At 38.3% G+C, this 23627-nt stretch overlaps 1 protein-coding gene across 2 annotated transcripts in view; it reads left to right on the top strand.

Annotated features, from left to right (window-relative positions):
• Positions 1-15895: 15895 nt before the first annotated feature.
• The window catches only part of fwd (phosphatidylinositol 4-kinase beta fwd), a 441509-nt gene continuing 433777 nt past the window's right edge, over positions 15896-23627 (top strand). The window contains exon 1 of one of the 2 annotated variants that reach the window (XM_068351776.1): positions 15896-16001. The gene's annotated coding sequence lies outside the window, so the exon portion shown is untranslated. The remainder of the gene's footprint in view (positions 16002-23627) is intronic. The other variant, XM_068351781.1, reaches the window with a different exon arrangement.

The following is a 23627-nucleotide window of genomic DNA, read 5'->3' as shown; positions in this document are numbered from 1 at the left end:
CGGCTCACAAAACTTTCCGTATCAAAATGAAACTGGCCAAAAAGCTGAAGCAGAATAGGCCAATTCCTCCATGGATTAGAAACTGCACGGGAAATAAAATTAGGTAAGTTTGATAAAAACGATTACTGGGCTTCAATTTTTGTTTTGCGAAATAGCCATTAGTAATTCCTTCATAAAGTTAGAGTACTGTACTGTATATCTTAGTGCAAGTTAATGTTGCTGTTATAAGAAAGAATTTAACTGGAATATCATTGGTCTTTTTTTTAAATTGCTAAGGTTTGGTGGATCAATGTACTGCCTTAAGAATCTTAATCAAGGCTTCTCTTTTCAGGTACAATGCTAAGCGCCGTCACTGGAGGAGGACCAAGCTCAAGCTCTAAGCTGAGAGTGGGAGTAATTTTTTTTGACAGCCTGATGTCTTCTCCGTCAATTACCATTTAATAAAGTAATCAGGTGCAATTTAATTGTATTTTTCATTCCCATTTTCTAATGTAGATTAAGGTAGTCAAATTTAATGAACAGTGAACTGCTTGTACTTATTCTTATACATTTTGTTCCAGATTAACTGTGATTCAGAAAATTGGTCAAGAACTTTTCATTGTATACTTAAAATTAGTTAATTTGATATTTCATCATTCCTAGAAATTACAAGGAGGGATGTTTTGGTATATAGTACACGGTGAGATTGTTTTGATATTTTTTGGTAGCTCATAACTTTAATTACTGCAGTCTGATTCTGTTCTCATTGAAACTTGAAATTGTGGTCTACAGCATATACTACCAGTAGAAAGGATATTATTCTTCCACCATAATATGTAATACAATTTTGTGTTATATATACATGTGAAGCCCTTCACCGCTGATATCCTGAAAACTGGAATCCTATACTTTCAGTAAAGCTATTATGATCATTGAATACTTAGATCGTTGCTATTATAATACTCATTGGATAATGCAGCAAGTGTAGAAAACACTGAACAGTGCATTACTGAGGATTTTTGTAGTATCCCTTTTGGTCCCTAGCTGCACTCAATACTGAGAAAAACCCCCTCTCTCTTGTTAACATAAGGGACTTTATCATCCCAGTCTTTCAATTCATAATATCTCCAATGCAAAACCTTGTAATGTAATTGTAAATGCCACGCAAGTTCATGTGTCCAATAACTGCTAATGAATCCAGTCAACCTAATAATGTGTCGACATTTGCAAAATTATGAAGTCAATACGGTAGTTAGATATGAGGTGCAAAGCCTGTAGAATTTGTTAAGATAGGTAATGCAGATTGATTCTAGACAAGTAGCCCAGCCCACTTTCTTTTCAAGGCTCTAAAGTTAAGTTCTCGAGTACAGTAGTTATTTGTTCCAATGCTTAATACAAACCCTTTTGCTCTTCACTCTTAATATATTAATTTTGGTTATTTGTTCCAATGCTAAATACAAACTCACTTCACTATTGATACAGTATATTACTTCGGCGAAGCTGAAACTAACTGTAAAACTTTTACTGAGGTATAACTGCGTCCTCTCCAAGGGTCAACCATGTCCTTCTAATCCGTCTTTGGTGGAAAACCATTAGCGAGATTTAACCACTTGCTGCTAAGGCATAGCTAAAGCACACACCTGCCTCCCTATGGGGCTACCATGCTATTCCTATCAGACACACCCTCCAGAGCTCGTGCCCACAGCTGCAGCATTCGACGCCTCTGATATTTCACCCTTCATTCATGCAGTTGCATCGTATGAACAAATCCAGTTGCAGACATGCTTCTGGGAGTTGCACCCAGTTGGGTGATCCTTTGAGGTGAAACTAGAAGCGGCTGATCACGGACAGTTTCAAACTTACTAAGGTTACCCCCTCCCCCTGGGGTTTCGGAAAAATGCTCAAATCGACTATGCCTCATTCCAGATTCTCGGTGCAACACAACAATGGTGTGCGCAGACCATTTATAGTCCCAGCCCCTCGCCGTAATGCCCGTATGGCATGTGAGGCCATGTCCTTTTTGACCTCTGCCACGGTATTCCTCCCTTTACTGGGAAGAGCCTGCTGTAATTGCAGTGTGCCAGCATACATGAAAACCTGTACAGCCTTGTTCACACTTCCTCCTGTAGAAACTCACAGGGCTCATGTCCAGTCTCCTTTGGGAGCACTGACGAGTGTTTGTGCTTTGTCTCTTAGATGTACAGACCCTGGTTTTGCGAGTGTTGCGCACCCCCCTTGAAGTGCGTCTCGGCTTTGGTCACACTCGCAATACTGTAGCAGTTTTGGACAAGCGCAACTTTGCCTCACTATCATGCACTACTTCAGAAACACATTCTTAGGTACTCTGTACTTCAGTAGGCCCAGGATCACCTAATATATTATTTTTTCGGTGCCTGTGTTTTCTATTCTAGTAGATGAATTTTTTTTCGGTAGTAGCAGCCATGTTTAATAAAGTGGTTTTCACTGGTGTACTGTATTCTGATTTTGATTGAACACCCTTTTGGTATTTTCTAATACATTGTGGTTTGAACTAATTTCCCTACTGAGTGTAGACCGTTGCAAAAACCTGAAATGAAAGGAAATAATTAATTGGGTCCTGTAATGAAAGGGCAAATGAAATAAAAAAATAAATTATTTTTAAGTCACAACAATTATAATTTTAATACAGATAACATAACTTGTACGAAACTCTTTGTGTTTGGAGTCTAAAAAAATCTGCTGGCTATGCTGTCCTTCATGGATTCCTAGTGTCTTGCAACACGGAGTGTTGTCACTTTGGAATAGGCGCCACACTAGAAAGAACTTAAAGCTAATCGTCTACTTTGCCCTCTCTTTCGTCTCCTTGCTCCGAGTGGTAGGGCTCCACCTACCCATCTTTGCCTCTCTCTAGATAAGGAAATCCTAGAAGACACTGATATTTGTTATGAATATGTGACTGGTACCATTTAAAGTTAAGAGATTTCCTTTTGATATGATACGGAGTAATATTTTAACAAGTATTGATTGCCGATACCAATTACTACTGTGGTCGGTAGCGGTTATTAAGAGTACTAACAGTTAATTTGTTGTTTAGACTAAACGGTACAGATCCTCGTGTTATACACATTTTATTTCACTCAACACATTATTTCGTTCGTTTAAGTAGCAAATTGATATTTTGTAAAGGGAATACTTTATATTAATAGCGCTTAGATTTTTATATAAAATATAGATATTTATGTAATGGTAATACTGTACATTATAGAATGGGAAATACTGTACAATTGTCATTCTGTTCTATAAGTAGTAAATATTAAACACCATCAGGATGCTACAAAACGTACATTTGCAATTAAAAGTTGATTTTTTAATTATTTAGGAAAACTTGCTATAGTGGAAATATGACCACACTATTCACTATTGAATTGGGTAAAGTAATAAAAGCAAGTTGACCTAGATAAAACAAGAAGTCTGGTGGCATGGGGTAATCCCCAGAAAGATATGGTATATTGCTCCCAGTAAACATTTGGAGGTATGGATTAATTAAAAGTGGTGAACTTGGAATAAGAACACCTGTGACTTGCATCGTAGAGAACATTGTAATTTGGTCTGTTGAAAGTAAAGGTTGTGAAATATTCATGCCAGTAGGGCGATATCAAAAGCACTTTCCGTAAGTGCGTGCACCGTAGACAAAGAATAAAGAAGACTCCGGGAGATGACAAGACAATAGAGGTTACCTGAGAGCAATCCTTTGTCTTGTCACACTGCCATTTGGGATAGAAAGGGCTCCACTCTTCTTGTACAGAGAAGTTTCTAAAGACAAATCGCTAGTAGTATTCGCGTTATTTCTAGTGTTTCGCCCTTTTTAGTGTGACTGTTAGTCTTCTACGTACATTAGCCTGATCTGGAGATTCTTTCTATTGGCACAAACCTTCATAAAGTATTTCGAAACACAATTGTTGGCGCATGCTCCACTGTCAGCTAGCACTCTCATTGTTTAGTGGGTAACCCTAAGCTCGCACTTAATGCCAAGTACTACTACTTGTTCGTGGAGGAAGAAGTCATCAGAGAAGAATCAATCTGCCTCATTTGTCTGATCAACTAGTCTCCGCTAAAGAAGAAGGTGCATACTAGGAGGGGAACAGTTTTGTACTCTTAGTGTGTCTGAGCTACGGTAAGTGTTTCACGTCTTCAGGTCTCTTAAAGGAATTGCTCAAGCAAAGCAAATAGGAAAACGGGCCGCTAGTCATTCTGACCGTTAAGCAATGGTATCTATCACCTTTCAGGGGTTCATTGCCAGTATAGTACCGTCTGGCTTCGCTGTAACAATTTAACACTGGCACCCACAAGGATATAGGATCGATCACACAATTCGAGAAGATTGGGTCTAACCAAATTCGTAGGAAAAATCTGTTGGAGGTTATTCGCGAAAATAGTAATGTTATCAACAGACAACCTTTGCTCCCAATTACTCACAAAAGTAACTGCAGCTTCTTGTATACCTTTATCCTTGAACCAGTGGTAGAGGTTCAGTAGGTCATGTAGCAAACCTGGCTCCTTCATAGGACAGGAAGCATTTCGTCTTACGACAATATACGTCTAGAAGGAGATATATTGTTGACTGGCCTTTTAAAGGTTTAAAGGTCGCTCATGAATAGCAGAGGCAAGGGACAGTGACATTGTCCTATCGAGCAGGACGATGCCTTAGAGACTGACCATATACAGTACACATATAGTCAGCACTCAGTCCCCCCTCTCCACCAAAGTTAGGACCAAGGAGGACCAGGCAATGGCTGCTGATGACTCGGCAGGACTCGAACCCCAGTTTGGCATTCACCAGTCAGGGACGTTACCACAGCCACCACAACTTCTAGAATGAGATTTAAGATTGACTGGCCTTTCATCTCTTCTTTCTTCCTTGATGCTGAAGTCACACTTATTTGCTAGACTTCTAAAAATTCTGGACTAAATAGAATTTTTTTATTTGAGGTTTCTCATTTAGATCTTGAGATGGTAAAGAGTGTTGTAGTGAATACCTACTGTACTTAAGATCTACACAGTAGTGAACAAACTAAAATAATTTCTCCAATTTCAAGGCAATTCTATAACCTTTTATAAAGGCATGTTAACTTAGTTACTGTTAGCTTAACAGTGCAAGCCACAATTCTCATTCAACCTGCAATTAATATGCTCTCGAATAAATTTCTTATTTGATTATACATTAATATTCTTTGTGTTTTTTTTTTTTTTTTTTAAGAAGAATCTCCCCTACAGTATAGTGATTGTCTAGCTATATGTATAACTATATTATGTACATACATATTTTCATTCTGGTCATGCTCAGCTCTCCCTGTCCCTCAGGAGAAGGGAGAGGGGTTTGTGAGTATGTGCATATCGGTTTAAATATTTAGTAGTAATTTTTGACGGGTCGTGTACACAAGTACTCAAGAATTTCTAATACTTTCGAGATTAGTTGTGAATAATTAAATAGTACATAATACAAGGTATGCAGTTAATTATAACAGTCTTGCCTTCAACATTATAATGCTCAATACTATACAGTATTCTAGAAGTTTTATTCCAGCTATGACCAAATTGTGGAATGATCATCTTAATCTGGTTGTTGAATCTGTGGAATTTCAGAAGTCAAACGTGCTGCATATATTTGGCTTTTCTTTTAAACAGGTTGACATCTCATTTTATAGTTTATATCATCATCTCCTACGCCTATTGACGCCAAGGGCCTCGGTTAGATTTCACCAGTCGTCTCTGTCTTGAGCTTTTAATTCAATACTTCTCCATTCGTCATGTCCTACTTTGCGCTTTATAGTCTTAAGCCATATATAGTTTATATATGACTTTAAAATTGTCACTGATCTTAATGCATTCTATACCTTTTGTTTACTCATTTGTACTTTATTTCTTTGTTTCCTTTCTGCACTGGGCAGCTTTCCCTGTTTGATCCCTTTGGCTTGCGGCAATCAACTTCTCCAATTAAGGTTCTAGTTTGGCTAACAATAATAACAACAATTTACTGTAAATGAAAGCAGGGGAAGGGAAGCGTTTAACTGATGTCTATGTTACTGAACAATATTATAAAAAAGAAAAAAAAAAATTCCAGCAACTACAGAATTACTTGGGAACAGAAAAGAACCACTACAATCTACACTGCTTTCTCACAGGTACAAAATCTACTTAAGGTAGAGGTCAATTTGCACATTGTTGTTATGCAAATTCATGAGAGTTGCTGGATGACCCCTCCTTGATATTCACTGATACAATGATTTTGAAACGGGCAGAAAGTGTGGACTGGAAATGGGCGATTAATTTCAAGTAAACTAGTAATTTTTTTTTTTTGGATATCATTGCAACTACAATACCTGTTTTGTGACTGTGCTTGGTTGGTTGTTAAATGTTGAGAAATCGATGCCAAGTGCTTTCTTCAGGAAAGATTCTAGCTTCAATCCAGGTGTTGATGGAGTCACAGGTTTGGTGACTTTAATTACACAGTTCTTGAATCAGTTAATTTCTGGTTTGCCGTGTTGTTTTTGGTTAAATTCTTCCCTTGCCATAGTCTCTGGCCATGAGTCGTCAACCCCAGTGTGAGTCAGGAAGGGGAATTTGTCTGCTTAATCGTAGGAAGGACAAGACAGCGCCAAGTCACTTTTCCTGTTTTCCCAGCATTTTCTTTGTTGATTGGAAAGGAGCAATCACATGAGTGAGGCAAAATATTTGCAATTTGTAGTCAATGATGTCAAGGAGTCTTCAGTAATTTTAACCATTGCTTGGGAACAGTGACAGACATTTGAATGGACTAAGGCTGTCCATGCTATCTCAAAGGATAAATAAAAAAGGAGTGGTAAGGATCATTCTCTTTTATAGTAACAAAAAGAAAAAAAAAACATAGGATGATTCATGTAAAACAACTCAATACCTTCATACTTACAATGAAAATGTGAATTGAGCATTTTGTACATTTTATGATTTTTGTGAAAGAAATACAGTACTATTATTTTTTCGTGAAAGAAATACAGTATTATTATTTTTTCGTGAAAGAAATACAGTATTACTATTGTTATTATTTCTACTAGGTAAGCTACAACCCTAGGTGAAGAGGCAGGATACCATAAGCCCAAGGTCCTCAACAGGGAAAATTAGCCCAGTGGGGAAAGGAAATATACTACTAGAGAAGTAATAAACAAATGAAATAACATTTTTAGAACAGATACATCATTAAAATATATCTCGTGAATTAACTATAAAAAGTTATATATGTCAGACTGTTCAACTTAAAAACATTTACAGCAAGTTTGAATTTTTCAAGTTACATCGATTCAATTACCTGATTGGGAAGATTATTCCACAACATGGTCACAGCTGACATATTATGTGGCATGAAGGTGAATCCAAACAAACTCAAAGAATGGTAGTAGGTTGGCCAAGGCACCAGCCACCCATTGAGATACTACTGCTAGAGAGTTATGGGGTCCTTTTGACTGGCCAGAGAGTACTAAAATGGATTCTTATCTGGTTACGGTTCATTTACCTTTTGCTACACTTACACTAAATAGTCTGGCCTATTCTTTACATATTCTCCTCTGTCTCCATACACCTGACAACGCTGAGATTACCAAACAATTCTTCTTCACCAACGGGTTACTGCACTATCATTGTTCAGTGGCTACTTTCCTCTAGGTAAGAGTAGAAGAGACTTTAGCTATGGTAAGCAGATCTTTAAGGAGAATGACACTCCGAAATCAAACTATTGTTCTCTAGTCTTGGGTAGTGCCATAGCCTCTGTACCATGGTCTTCCATTGTCTTGGGTTAGAGTTCTTTTGCTTGAGGGTACACTCGGGCACATTATTCTATCTTATTTCTCTTCCTCTTGTTTTGTTGAAGTTTTTAAAGTTTATATTTATATTTTAATGTTACTGTTCTTGAAATATTTGATTTTTCTTTGTTTCTTTTCCTCACTGGTCTATATTCCCTGTTGGAGCCCCTTGGTTTATAGCATCCTGCTTTTCAACTAGGGTTGTAGCTTAGCAAATAATAATAATAGGTAGGTAGAAGACAGTTGCTCCTCAACATCCAGATCTCAGCATTGATAATGTATTTTAACTCTTGATGGTTCTTTTAAAAGTTTATGTGTGATTCTCAACAACAAATTTACTCTTGAGAAACAGAATAGGTCTGTCGCTTCCTCAATTGCACAAAAAAATTGTCATATTGAGAAAGTCTTTTAAGATTTTTGGTGATTAGTCTATTCCGAAGAAGGGCTTTAATTCTATCATTCTACCTTGTTTTGAGTATTGTTCTCCTCTCTGGTCTTTAGCTGCTGATTCTCATCTTAATTTGTTGGACAGGAACTTCCTGTTTATTAAATTTCTTGTTACTGATGTAGATAGTAATCTCTGGCACCGTCGTTCAATTACTGCATTTTGCATAACATTTTTCATAATCCTGCCCATCCTTTACATTCAGATCTTCGTAATACAGTACTAGCTATGCAGTTAATTCTAATAGTTAGGCCTTCGCCATCATGAGGCACAATACTACACAGTATTCTAGAAGTTTTATTCCAGCTATGACCAAGTTGTGGAGTGATCTTCCTAATCTTGCTTGAGGGTACACTCGGGCACTATTCCAGCTTGTTTCTCTTCCTCTTGTTATTTTGATTTTTTTATCCTTTTGTTATTTTCAAGTGTTTATAGTTTGTATGTTAAAGATTTATTTGAATGTTATTATTGTTCTTAAACTTCTTACAGTTTTTCCTTTCCTCGCTGGGCTATTTTCCCTGTTAGAGCCCCTGGGCTTATAGCATCCTGCTTTTCCAACTATTGTTGTAGCTTAGCTAGTAATAATAATAACAATCAGGTAGTTGAATTGGCAGAACTTCAAAAGTTCAATTTTTAACAAATGTGTTTATGTTGAACAGGCTGACATGTCTTTTTATAGTTTATCTATGAAAGACCTGTTTTAATGTTGTTACTGTTCTTAAAATATTTTATTGTTATAATGTTGGTACTGATCTTGAAATACTTTATTTAAAAATTTTATTACTTTTTATGCAGTTTATTTATTTCCTTTCGTCACTGGGCTATTTTCCCTGTTGCAGCTCTGGGGCTTATAGCATCGTGTTTTTCCAACTAGGGTTGTAGTGTAGTTACGAATGATAATAGAATACTGATTAGTATTGAGCCTCATGATGGAGATTTTTTTTTTATAAGGAAGTATGACAACTTTGATTAGAAGGTAAAAATAGCAGGGAGGAAAAGTTATAATAAAATGTCTGCAAATTTGAAATAGGTTATATCTGGTTCCCTAGGGCACTAGAAAAGAACCTCTCCATAATACTCTTATGAGTTTAGAATTTGTTTATCTTTTTTCAGGTACCCAACAACTATTTTAGCCTTTATAACAAGGTTGCTAAAAGTAAGGTGTGTTGACTAGTTAATCTGAACAAAAATAAAATTTTACTTAATATGAAGCTTATTCCATCAAGTCACCTGTTATTTAAAAACATTAGGGTACACGTACCATTTCCCCACAGCTTGAGGATGTTGCGAGCAACTGCTTTTATATTATTTTGACCTGTTGACTTTTTCATGGCCACTTACAAGGTAGTTAGGCAATTCATCGCATCATATATCCCACTGTCATTTCCATCGCATCTTACATGTGTCATGATCATCGTTTCACCCATCATAGACAGTCTGCAAATGTGATAACCTGCTAGTTTGGTATTTTGATCTTCACAATAATCCTACCCACTAGATTGGATAACTTGGCAAGCTTTACTATTTCAATAGTATGTAACTAAGGGCAGATTAGTCAGATTTTAGTATTTTACATGTCACTCATTTTCAGAATAGATAATAAGCACTGAAGCACAACTATGTCATATGATCAGTACTCAAGCTATTGCCAGATAATGGCTGATGACTCTGCAGTTAAGCTGACAGACTTTCCGAAACTACCTACCCCCACCTGAAAAGGACAATGATGATGTAGAAACCACTGGAAACTATTAGGACTGAGCAAGGCTGAAACTTACAACCTACAGATTGCAAGTCACAATGTTTCCAGGCCACCACAATCCTTTGGTTAAGTAGAAACTCTTGTAAACTATAAATCTATTGGAGGTGAACATGCTACTGATGGTTGGTTGATGACTTGGAAGACTTCTGCAATATATCATCATCTCTGTCTTTCTTCTATTTATCTTGAGCCTGCAATATATCATCATCTCTGTCTTTCTTCTATTTATCTTGAGCCCAAAGTCATGTGATATTTGTTACATTCTGGTAAGCATGTGTTGCAAATCCTGTGGTGTTTTACTAATAAGGAGAACGTCATCAGCATACTCTAGCTCGGCTAATTTCCTATTACCAATCCAGTCCAATCCTTCACCATCCCCAACTGTTCTATGCATTACAAAATCTATAAGGAGAATAAACATAGGGGACAGCACATTTTTTTTCTAAAGACCACCCATGAATGACTGAGGCAAGGGACAGTGACGTTGCCCTTTTAAGCAGGACAATGCCCTAGAGACTAACCATATATCATTTGATCAGTGCTCAAGCCCACCTCCACTCAAGCTAGGACCAGAGAGGGCCAGGCAATGGCTGCTGATGACTCAGCAGATAGACCTATAGGCTCCCCCAAATCCCCTATCCTTAGCGCACAGGGATGGCAAGGTTGCAGACACTAAAGGAACTAATGAATCTGAGCGGGACTTCAACCTACGTCTGGCGCTCACCAGGCAGAGACTTTACCAATCAGGCAACAACAACCCTAGGAATACTCCTCTGTTCACTGGAAAATCATTTGATAGGACTCCACTAACATTAACTTCGTACTTGCTGTGCTCATGAACAGACTTAATCAAATTTACATAATTAAGAGGAACTCCATAATAATGCACAACTCCACAAAATTGTCCTCTGCACACTATCAAAGTTTTTTTTCTTTTTTTTCTTCTATAGTCTACAAATGCCATCAAAGTTTGGTTTCTATATTCTACATAATGCTTGTTTATCTCTCAGCTTTTCATCAATCTTTCTCTCAAGTATCTTTAGAATAATCATACAGTATATATTTTCATGACAATTGACGTAAGTGTGATGCCTCTGCAATTATTGCAATCATCTAGATCTTTTTTGCCATTTTCACCAACACTGCTGTCATGTGGAACCACAAGCATAGTGAGGCTTTGGGTTTGCCTGGCTTACATTCTGATGAGCATCTCTTTGGATGGAATTAGAGCTGAAACCGGACACTTTTAACCTTTTAGTTTACTAAGCTGGAATATGTGTACCAAACACAGAACTTGATCCAATTTTCTTGGTAAATGATGTTGATTGTAACTCCAAAGGATTATGAAATCTGTGGTTGCTTTCTCAGAAAAACCTATCTGAAATTTGATGCTTAGATAACCTTCATGCATGAAGTTGTAGTATTTGAAGATCATCCAGAATAACTTCAAGGCTTGAAAGTTGACATTATTTTCAATCTCTTCAGCCACTAGCTGCACCCACCTTTTAGCCTACTTTGTGAATAGATCCTCCAAGAGGATATCACACAGCTCTCTGTATCCAGTGGCCTATTGACTACACTCCTGGGATGAAACTTAAAGCATTACTTTTCTATTATGTTTTACCCACACAAAGATGTCTACCACCAATCTGAATAGTGCCTCAGATAGAGTGCTGCCCCAGTTCTAAAGTAGGATGGAGAAAATGCTCCGAGACTCGAGAAAACAACCTTTCCACTGGAAGTTAGTGTGGTGCTTTTTGTAATGCAATGTTACAGTCCCTGTTGCTTGAAGATCCAGATGATTTGTTACATTTTTTCAGCTGTTTCCTCAAGAGATGCAATCCAATTAAGGAGGAACAATTATTTTTTCGAAGTTAATAAATTCATTTAATAGGCAAAACTATAATTAAGAATCCATAAAAAAGTCTTAAGCTGAGGTTCATTGTTATAGCAATATACTATTCCCTTTATTTACCTGTACATGCCATTTAATTACCTTCAGAACTTGGATAAGTGACTACTGTTTGCAGTCCAAAAAGCTCCCGTGACCTGCAATAAAAGGTATGATAGACTAAGTTTACTGAAAACACCCATAGGTTTCAATGATGCATAACCAGTGTGTCAAATCTAGATCAAGAAACAATCTTTAATGTTTTCGTTCTTTCAATAGTTTGCCTCAAAATAGTCATTACTCTGCAATTGATCTTTGAAAAAGAATATCATAAAATGGGGAACTAATAATGTTGGGGTATATTAATTTTATCAATAATTATATTATATTTTCAATTGTTTATTAGGAGTTTCTTTATTTGTAAGGTAGGACTTGCCGAGGTTAAACATCTCTCTCTCTCTCTCTCTCTCTCTCTCTCTCTCTCTCTCTCTCTCTCTCTCTCTCTCTCTCTCTCTCTCTCTGTGTGTGTGTGTGTGTGCGTGTTTGTGTGATTGTGGGCATACTACTACAAGCGTAGGGGCAAAGTACTGCAATGTGCAGAAAATTCATTCATAAGATACCTCCTAAAGAGACAGCACAGCTTGCATACTTTTACCTTTAATTTCCAAAGCCTGTCTTAATTATGTAAGCTAATCTCTTGTCATTACTGTTTACAAACCTCGGTTTGGTCATTTCTGCTTTCTTTTCTTCTATTTTTTTTTATTTCATTTGCCACTTTACTTTTTATTTATTTCTTGAGTGTTTGCCGTTTATATTTTCTTCTCCAGTTTTAATAAATTTTTGCATATTCCTATATTTTCCCTAGCATCCCCCCCCCTCTCTCTCTCTCTCTCTCTCTCTCTCTCTCTCTCTCTCTCTCTCTCTCTCTCTCTCTCTCTCTCTCTCTCTCGTGCTTTAGTAAGCTTATTTCTCAGAACATAATTCCGCCCCCGTTTCAATCATGTTACCTTATGTCCCAGAATATAATTATCTCTGTTTCAATCATGTGAACGAGTATATTGCAATATTTTACTTTTTTCTTCACAAACTTTAACTTTTTTTTATTTCCAAGTTTGGTAAAGGGCGGTGTAAAATAATATTAAACTTATGCTTATTTTATATTTGTTCAAATATATATCTTGGATAGTATATGGTAATTATAACGTAGAGTTCATAAACAAATAAAAAAAAATATTTGTTTACATTGTGATTTTGACAGCCAAATGTATGGCAGTTGCCAATTGATTTTCCTAGGTGGCAGCACTGTCTATGAATAACTAAACCTGCAAAACGTTGATGTGAAGGGTGCGTTCTCTACCTCATTATAAGTTTCAAGACCTCTTCAACCACTAAATAATTTCTTTTAAAAATGACACGAATATGCTTGTCTTGCCATGTGTACATGTTACTGAAACTATGTTCATGCCGTGTTATCTGTTTATTTTCATTTAACTTTCATTATTAGGAGAGAAACCTGAGTATAGCATTACTCTGTTGCTATAACCTTGAAACAGGTGACATACGTAGCATCAGAGTTCTGAATATTATATATGTAAGTTAACTGTAAACCTTAGGAAGGTTATTCGTTTAAAGTGATGTAATGATCTTTATTATTTTATGTTTTCAGGTAAAGTTCTATTAGCTATACAAATGGAATTATCGTTCCCAATTCAGGTATGAAAATATTTTTGCATGTCATTTTAATAGTTTTTCATGTAGAGAACGCAAAGTGGTCACTCTGAACTTTGCATCTACACGGTCTCTTTAAATTGTGATATTCTACTCAACAGAACAGAAAATATTTACATTTCTTTGTAATGTGTTTCTTGTAACCAAAATAGAGTTTCAAATTATGTACTGTTTTGAAGGCATATCTTATTTTCCATATTAATTATAGCTATATCCATACGTATGCACTTCATCATCATCCCGGCAATGATTAGTGTCACTGATCTTGTTATGCTGTAACACTAATTGCATACATCAATTAAGTAATCCGTATTGTTGTGAGCAAACCAATCTCAATCATTTCCAACACCATGGACCTAAAGATCCTCAAAGTTGGTTGATCGTGTGCAGAAATGTTATGTGCGGAAATAATAGATTGATAGAAAAAAAAAATAAGATTTAAAGAATGAAGCAAGACAACACTGCTTAATGTGAAGTTATCACTAATAGAATATTGCAAAATTACAATTTTACAAGCATTACATAAATCATTTGGCTTTTTCTAGTGTTGGCTGACAAAACAAGTTACGCAGTCTTAGGTTCTGCTACATAATTGGTGGTATATATATATATATATATATGTGTGTGTGTGTGTGTGTGTGTGTGTGTGTGTGTTTTCTTCATCAAAAACCAAAATATCTGAAGACGGGGACATAAATAAATGTCCAATTTCAAAAGTGTAAATGAGGTTAGGGATAAGGTAAGTAATCAGACGATTAGTGATTCATTGCAAATTTCGAAAAGATGTGTGAACGGATATTGTTTGATGTAAAGCCTATTAAAGTGGTGAGAGAGACCGGGAATTGATTTTCAAATCAATTAAATAGAATATATGAAAATTAGAATTAAAGCATAAATTACTCAGTAGGATACGTAGAGTAGAAAATGAAAATTAAATTGAAGTGATATCATAATTCAAGAAAAACATAGATTTTTTTTTTTATGAAACTATAAGTTTATAACAAATGATAAGAAGAAATTGTCTAGAAAAATGAAAGTTTTGGTGTAGAAAAAAATACATCGCTTACCTTTTTTATATATATTTCCAAGCCTCATTAAAGACTCATTGTTGCTTACTCTATTTGTAAAATATAGTTTCATCAGAGAGAGAGAGAGAGAGAGAGAGAGAGAGAGAGAGAGAGAGAGAAGAATCATGTCAGTCACATACGACTTCTTAAATTTCAAAACAGGCACACACACTCTCTCTCTCTCTCTCTCTCTCTCTCTCTCTCTCTCTCTCTCTCTCTCCTCTCTCTCTCTCTCTCTCTCTCTCTCTCTCTCTCTCTCTCTCTCAACTTTTCAATATCCTGCTACAATTCTATATAATTATAACCGTCGGAAGTCTTTGAATGCAGATGAGCAATGCCAGAACAAAGTTGAACAAATCTTTTACTACCCTAAGCTATGTTGAAAGATGCACATTAATTTCACAATATCATAATTTAGGAACGAAAGATTAAACAAATAAATCATATAGTTCCTGTAAACTATGGTAGGCTAATGTTGGATAAATCGTGAATGACACTAAGATAATATTGAAAGACTGATGAATCGTACTAATTTGTTCTTTTATTGTTTGGCTTTTGTAGATAAGTAACAGCTCGTCTCGCTTTTTATTCCTGAAGTTTGGAAAATAGTTCTTGGCAAGAATAAACAATGCAGCCTATGCCATATCCCAAAATCGTTGTCCACCTTTGCTAGCTAATTTTTAATAGAATTCATAGAGAATGACATCGAACAAACACAATTACAGTTCCCATGTTAAAGATTAAGTAGCATTTTGCTGACAAGTTCTCTCGTTCTTGGAGTAGGCGAAGTAGTTTCCTTAGATGTAATCTCTCCTGAGAATTTTAGATTTTCTTAGCTATAAATTTTGGCTTAACTAAAAAATCCTAATAGCCATTCGCACTAGGAGTACATATTTAAGAAATTTATTTTTATTGGTCATAATCTAACGACTTGATAAAAATAAACGGATTTTGAGCGAAGCGAAAAATCTATTTTTGGGTGAGATAGCCATGGCGTCCTGATGGACGCCATGTCTTAAAGGGAAACCTTTGAGATACTCGCTCCAGAAGTTAGAATTCTGTGATAACCTGTGGTTAAATTCTCTGGGAATATCTTAGTAGTCTTATACCCAAGGAAGCTACCAAACAGGAACCTTCCATCAGGACGCCATGGCTTGAGCCCAAAAACACCTCTGAAAATTGCAAATGAGATACCTTACTTTTTGTCTGTAAGTTCTCACGACGTGAGGTGGAATAAATAAAGTGCCGTTGTGTTTTGTGTACAGATAACAGTTGTGATTATATTTCGACCTGGTATTTCTTTTTATTTATGTATAAGGTAAGTCCAATGGCGAATTCCCTAGAGTGGTTTGCTGTTAGGGATCATTAACATACAGGAAATAAATACATGTTACGGCCAAGATTCGCTGTCTAAAAGAGAGAAAGTTGATAGGGGGGGATCTTCGACTGCTGTCATTGTCAAAATTTTCATGTATGAAATAAATCTAGGCCAACAGTTCGATAATTTCGTTTTAACACTGACACTTTTTTTATAGTAAGATTTTCTACACGTATTGGCAATGCATAGACAATTATTATTATTGAAAAGCATTTGTCCTTATGGTAAGACCTACAATCAATATGGACGAAAGCTGTCAGTGGTAGATAGGCTTAGGCTAACAATCTGTTTTCGAGAACTGTTAAACATTTTTTTTCTTTCAATTTATCTATTATGTTGTCATTAATGTTGTATTTGAGAGTAGTTTTGTTATATATTTATGCTAAGGTATGGACATGCAAAAGGCAAGTTTAATCAATTTTGTAGTAGGCTAAACTTATTGTACCCTTATTGTGGTAGGTCAGAAATGTTGGTCTAAGTTAAAAGTGTGGCTATTTGTTTTGAAATAAAACAATTTATCCGAATTGCATTGAAAATGTTTTAAGTGTTAATAAAAAGCATCTCCTAACAGTATAAGTTAATTACAAGGGTTCTGATATTCTTTGGGAAACATCCCAGCCCTAGCTGAGATATAAGTAGGCTTATAAGTGTGATTTTGTGGGACATTACATAATTTAAGAATTTACGAATTGTTTTTGGAAAAAGTTATAGTTTTCCTAAATAAAAAATTACTTATTAAGCATTCAGAATTGTTTTGAGGAAAAGCATTTTGTCCATATTACCATAGTATTATACAATAGGTGTATTATGAAGCAGATAAATAATCCAAACAGGACTATAAGATAATATTAAGTGAAACTTGCTGGTAAGATTATCTGTGAGACACATAAAGCATGATATCTATGAATCATTGTATGAAAGTTCGAAAGAAATATTTGTTGGGTATCTATTCTAAATCTGTTGATTCTTCATCCCATGAGTTTTATAGAATAAAGTCCCATGTTAAGATATAACTTTTCACCTAAGATGTGCCCACAAAGGATTATTAACAGGCTGGGAACCAAACGAGTATGAGAGGTTATCGGTATTCAGTACAGTATATTCGTAAATATCATGGTAATGCCAGGCTTCCTAGGGTTTGAATATAATTTTCATAACCATGTTGAGAAGCCATATTATAAAAGCTTCTGTGAGAATTAGGTTTCAATGGAAGAGTAACATAGTGGTCTACAGTAAGTTGATGGTTACAATTAGAATTTATGATAGAAGATTGCTGAAAATTGACTAGAAATATTTTTCCATTTTCTCATGTGTTCCTGGGTCTCCCATTTGTTTTCATCATGTTTCAATACCTTTTGCATGTCCAAACTACTACTTATTTTTTATATGCTTCTGGTGTTGCCTATTTGGGTAATTAATCTGAACGTTCTATAATCCACCCCTTTCAATATCTCTTCCCTTTACCTTGGTAGTGCCAAGGTTTCTGCTGTATAAGGTTATATAGACTTCTTATAAGATTTAGCTATATATCACAGGTATAACATTTACAACAGTATCCTGAAATGGAGGCAGTTTTGATGCTTTTTGGTTCCTGCATTTCTGCATCTTACCATTTAGCTGTCCAACCTCTTTAATTTTCACCTCTGTGTAACTGCAGGGTTTTCCTCCAGTTTTGCTTCGATGCTGAATGGCTTCATAGGGCCCCAGTGTATTCCATATAGTCCAAGTTGATAATTCCAAATGAATTTTTGTTACTTTAACTCAGGATTTTTATTTTAAGTAGTTTGGTTAGAACTTTGAGCTACAATGAACTTTTTATGGGAAATCACTTAACAATATAACTACCAAATGTAGTCAATCAATGTTATTTCAAAGTGCTAATATTTTCTTATTAATGCTTGCTGTCTTTGCTATATTGAAACTGCATTCCTTTGATTTATTTTCAAAATAAGGTGCTCTTCTGACTGGGTTATACTAGTTGAACATCACTCTGGTTAAGTAATCATATTTGTTAGTTAGTTCCTTTAGTTTCATTGAGCAGTTTTCTAACAAACTGGCCTTCCTTACTTTGTCCTTATTGTGGATAGGTAAAGATCAAAGTTAGGTTTTGTATAGAACTTTTGTTTCTTGTGTCACAAAAAAGGGTGTTAATTCTTACATTGAGTGCCTTTCTGCTTAGCAGATATTTAGTCATAGTTATGGAGTAATTTGTATATATGTATATGCATAAAATGTTATCAGTTTTTGACACCAGTAATTGTGTAATGCCATATAGAGCTTCCTCCGGCCAATCCTTAAATAGTATGCAGAGTGACATTCCCATGAGAGTAAAAAATAAAACTGATGTTATTACTACTACTACTACTACTACTACTACTACTACTACTACTACTACTACTAGCTAAGCTTCAACCCTAGTTGGAAAAGTAAGATGCGTTAAGCCCAAGGTCTCCAATAGGGAAAAATAGCACAGTGGGGAAAGGAAATAAATAAACGATATGAGAAATAATGAAAAATTTAAATAAAATATTTTTTAAAAAGTAACATCAAAACAGATATTTCAAATATAAACTATAAAAAGACTTCTGGCAGCCTGTTCAACATGAAAACATTTGCTGCCAGTTTGAACTTTTGAAGTCATTAAAGATGGTTTGTTCCAACACTAATACAATCCCTTTTGCTCTTCATTAGGGAGTATACTTTTGATAAAGCTGAAAGACTAGCCCTAAGATTTTTTGTGAGGTACAACTACTCCACCACTAGTTAGGGGGTTAGGGGGTAGTACTGGCTACCCCAGTCACACATGCCTGTGTTGTCTTGTCACTTTTGCTTTTGGCTTGGTGGAGAGTGGACGTTCGTCTCTGTCCATCACCCAACCTGTTTTGACTGACTTTTGACTAATTTGTTCCTTTAGTTTTTGTTTACTTTTCACTGGTGTGGGTGTTGCTGTTTAGGAGATGGCGTAATGCTGGGTTTTTCCTTGAGAACGGAGAAACTTTTTCTTGCGATCTCTTCCCTTTGATGCCAGACAATCCTTAGGCTGAAGGACTCCCTGGCTTCCCCTAGCTCTGCGGCTCTGTCTTCTTCCGCAGGGGAGTCGTTCTCCGTGTGGATGCACCTTCACTGTCTTGAAGAATACAGTATGTTGCTCACACCCTGCGAGTTCGATGTTGGGAAGGCTGCTTGCAGCCAACCCAGAGCTTGACTTCGGTCTTGCTTCTCTGCGCTTAAGACGATGCACTCCCTCGTTCTGCGATGGTAGCCGGTGGAGGGAGTGTAAAGTCTGAACCATGTTCCTGTGCTTCTCGGGGACACCTTTCCCGTTCGCAGGTCAGGATTTCTTTCAATGGTATTCTTCAGTGCTGACTTCAACACACTCCCTCGTTCTGCGATGGCAGCCAGCGAAGGAAGTGCAAAGTCGGAAGCATGATCCTGCTCCTCTCACAGGACACCTTTTCCGGTCACGGTTTAGGTTCTCTTCTAAGAGACCTCTTCAGCGTTGACGACGATGAACTCACTTTTTCTGCAATGGCAGCCGGCAGAGGGAGTGCAAAATCTGAAGCATGATCCTGCACCTCTCAGAGGACACCTTTTCCGTTCACGGGGTAGGTTTTCTCCCGAGTGGTTTCCTTCAGTGCTGACGATGACGTGAGACTCCCTTGTTCTGCGATGGCAGCCGTTGGAGGGAGTGCAAAGTCTGAAGTATGTTCCTGCTACTCATTGGGGACACCTTTCTCGTTCGTGGGTTCATTCCGCCTTACAGTTATTCCTTCAGCGCCGATGATGCCACACTCCCTCTTTCCAAGATGTCAGCTTGCAGAGGGAGAGCAAAGGAAAGAAGCTTGTTCCTGCTCTTTGCAGGGTGCACCTTTTGCATTCGCTGGTTAGGTCCTCTCCTGAGTGGTTTCTCCAGCTCCGACTACGCTGCACTCCCTCATTCTGAGATGTCTTCCTGTGGAGGGAGTGCAAAGGCAGAAGATGGTTCCTGTTTCTTGCAGGAGTTTTTCTGAGATGTCTAAGCCAGCGGAGGAAATGTAAAGGAAGTAAGCATGTTCCTTCCCCTCTCAGGAGACACCTTTCCCATACGGAAGTGGTGAGTGGTGCAGCAGTGAGTATGCCACCTGTTCCAGGGGATTCCAGTAGGACGATGATTTCTGCAAGCCTATCATGTGGAGCTCTGAACTCGTCACCTACAATCTTCACTGCAAGAGGACAATAGACGCATGTGCTATATCTTCTGCGTAGAGCTAGAGCGAACGATGCCTCATCGATGCGAGCGTGCCCTACCTCGGTAGCTCGCTCAAGGATACACTCGCTAGACTTATCTTCAGAGCAGGAGCTAACGCTACTGCGTGTTCTAGGAGATTCCAGTAGGACGACAATCTCTGCATGCCTATAACGAGGAGTTCTGAGCTCGCCACCTACAATCTTCACTAAGAAAGGACAATAGATGCATACAGTATACTAATTCTTCAAGTGCAGAGCAAGAGAGAGTGCTACCTCATCGATGCAGGTGTGCGATAGTGAGGTAACGCATACGTGTGTTCATGATCTTGCGGTGTGCTCTTCGACGACACAAGATCTCATTCTATGATTGTTACTACTCGCGCTACTTCGGTAGTGCTCACAGTATCTCCATAAGGGAGTTCAGCACGTGCTCTTTTCTTGAAACCTAACCAAGCACTTGCCAACGGTAGGAGGTGTGCTGCACACTTGTCAACCTTACCTCATAATACCTCACTCGCCACATCAACGTGTTGGATAGCTCGTGCATTCAGATGCACAAGCCTCGACATCGACACTGCACCCCTTGTCGGCTTTCACGAAAGTTCGACTCATGCATTTGTTTTGACTTTTCCTGCTGTGGCTTCTACTACTTTCGATGCTTGTGGATTGATCCTTGACATTAGCATTGTCGCCTCTTTGTATCCTTGTCTAACTGTTTTAGTACTTTGTTACCTTACAAGTGTACATCTGTTAAATGGTAGACGTAAATTTCACGAGTGGCGCATATGCCCTTACCCATTTGCCGTTGGCAGCGAATCGTTGGCAGCATTTGCTGACTACCATCAACTTGAGCTCAGTTTGTTGACGGGAAGCAGAGAGTGAGAAGCAGAGTGTGTTTGCCGAGAGGTCAACCTCCATGTGTTGGTCAACTTCCCTTCTGAGGAAAAGTTAACCTCCACCAGGTGTTGGGCAACTTACCTTCCGAGGGAGAGTTGCCCTTCACCTTCGACTGACAGCCCCGCTTGCGGAGAGAATCCCTGACATCATACTATGGAGATTTGTTTGCCAGATCTCTCCAGGAAGGTAGAGACTTAGTCCTACCCAACGACCGTCGCAGAAAAGGTTTTCCTTCTTCTTGCTTCTGTCTCTTTCCTATGTAGTTCGGTATAAACTCGGGAGTCTTCCTTCAAGGTTTTTATCTCGAACTTCTATTCAACGGATTAGAGAACTCTCGGATCTCTCACAGGATTTCGGTTTTTTATTTCTTGTTACGTCCATCTCACTCTGTCCTGCCCTCCTAAAACAACAGTCTTGTAAGCCTTAACCCTTCTTGGTTTTTCGCTTTTACTGCCTTTGAACTAGGGGATGGAATTGACGCATTCCTATGTTTACAAATGTTTGCAACACGGGTTCGAGAGATCTCTTCACTTTTTTAGCTATCTGGTCATGAACATTTTATTGTTCACAAGGCTATAGCTACTCGTGGGGGTTGATCCAGTCAGAGGGACAGAGAAGGCGCTTTAGTTTCCTCAGAAGGGTCTGGGATGTTCCTTGTGGAGACTGGAGGTAATGGATACTGATACAGTAGATTCTCTAGTGTCCCTGACTGTTTCTGTCTCTTAGCTCACCTTGCTCCCTTGGTACTTGAGTAAGATAAACTTAGATGCAGCATTCTCAGGAGTTATCTGTCGAGAGAGCTAAACATTGCCAACTCAAAGCTTGACCTTGGTCTTGCTCATTTCAGGATGCTGATGACAACGCTCCGCCTCAGCGTGAGTTAATCAGCTGTGCCCTTCAGAGAGCAGCTCATCGCAACGGAACGACGTTCCTCTACTGCTGTGTTTCTGAGGACACATCTCTTCTCCAACCAAGTCTTATTCAACCATTGTGACTTGTCGATCCATCTGGTTTGTCCAGTCCCTGTAGCGAACCTCAGGAGTGATCGCTCAGGATCTCTAGTTAAACTCCTACAGGAATTGGAATAAATGACATTCACGTGACCTCAGCTTGTGAACAGGTAATCTAAGTTGACGAAGCGCTCTCCTGTAGGTTTTCTTGTAAACAAGAGTTGTTTCATGAATCCCAGGTGACCTAGTTAAATCCAGGGGTAGAATAATTCGCAGGTTCGGCAAGAAAGGCAGGATACCAAGCCACCTGTCGAGAGATGGTAGAGAATTTTCTCGATATACTACGCGAACCCAAGCTTTCTCACCGAGTTCCAAACTGTAGGCTTCGTCATCATTCTTATATCATAGCAATGTCACAAGAAAAGGAATGACACCTCACAACCTCCTGTCCCCCAAGAAGGGGAACATGCCTGACAATGGAGTCTCCAGGCTTCTACAGTCTACTCTCTCTGGCAGAAGGGCTCCGGTTGACTGGATACCAGTTGGTGGCCTCCTTTCCCTGAACAAGTTTGTTTGACAAACTACGTTCGGGATGGAGAAGGCAGACATCACTCTGCCTTCGGGTGCTGGAACAAGTCCGAAGGATCCCAGCACATAATCCTCTTGTGTCAGGGTACCCTTTTTGGCCCTGCAACAGTTTTCTTCACCCCCGGACAGTTCGCTTTGTGGTGTTGATGAGCAACAACAGAGTGGTGTCCTGTGTAGCAAGCAAGGCATTACCTTTTCAGCATCTTTACCATCTAGTAGTAGAAATGTTAAGATGGTCAGAAGTCGACTCTGGGTCCCTATCAGCTCGCTTCATTTCGGACAGAAGGAATTTACCCTCTTACATCTTGAGTAGAGCAATGCTGTAGTGGGCTCCAAGTGATCTAGCCTAGTTAGCCAACAAAGTCCTGATTTTGTGGCTTCCCCGATGGGATCGGCATGCTACATCTCTGAATAGCAAGCTCCCATTGGACAGCTCTCCAGTATGGGATCCCCAGATGCGCCTGTAAGATGCACTGCTTCATTAGTGGGACAACATTGAGGTCTACGCATGTCCCCCGTTTTGCCTTCCGCCAGCTAGGCTTTGACCATCGCACCTCCGCTATGGCATCACAGAATGGTCCCTGGCCTTCTTCTGCTGCTAATAGAAGTCCCGAGAGGTCTCCCTCCACGTCACGATCCACTCAGACAATCATGCGTAAGATCTACCACAAAGCCGTAGAAGTCCCTACGTCTTCACGCTGGAAGGTTTTCCAGCATTGCCTTGCGAAGAGAGGTTTTTTGCAATACATTCCAAAAAAGATGTCAAGATGCCTCCGGGAGTCTTCAACTGCAGTTTACCTGGCGATGTGGACAGTTGTCCGTTGTTAGGGTCGTGGAGGGGGTATCTCATTTCGATACCGCTATTCCAGCAATAGTGGTTCTTCTTGGCTTTCTTTGGGAAGAA

This window comes from Palaemon carinicauda, chromosome 28 (genome assembly GCF_036898095.1).
Source record: "Palaemon carinicauda isolate YSFRI2023 chromosome 28, ASM3689809v2, whole genome shotgun sequence".
Lineage (NCBI taxonomy): Eukaryota > Metazoa > Arthropoda > Malacostraca > Decapoda > Palaemonidae > Palaemon > Palaemon carinicauda.
This window is presented reverse-complemented; position numbering and strand designations above follow the sequence as displayed.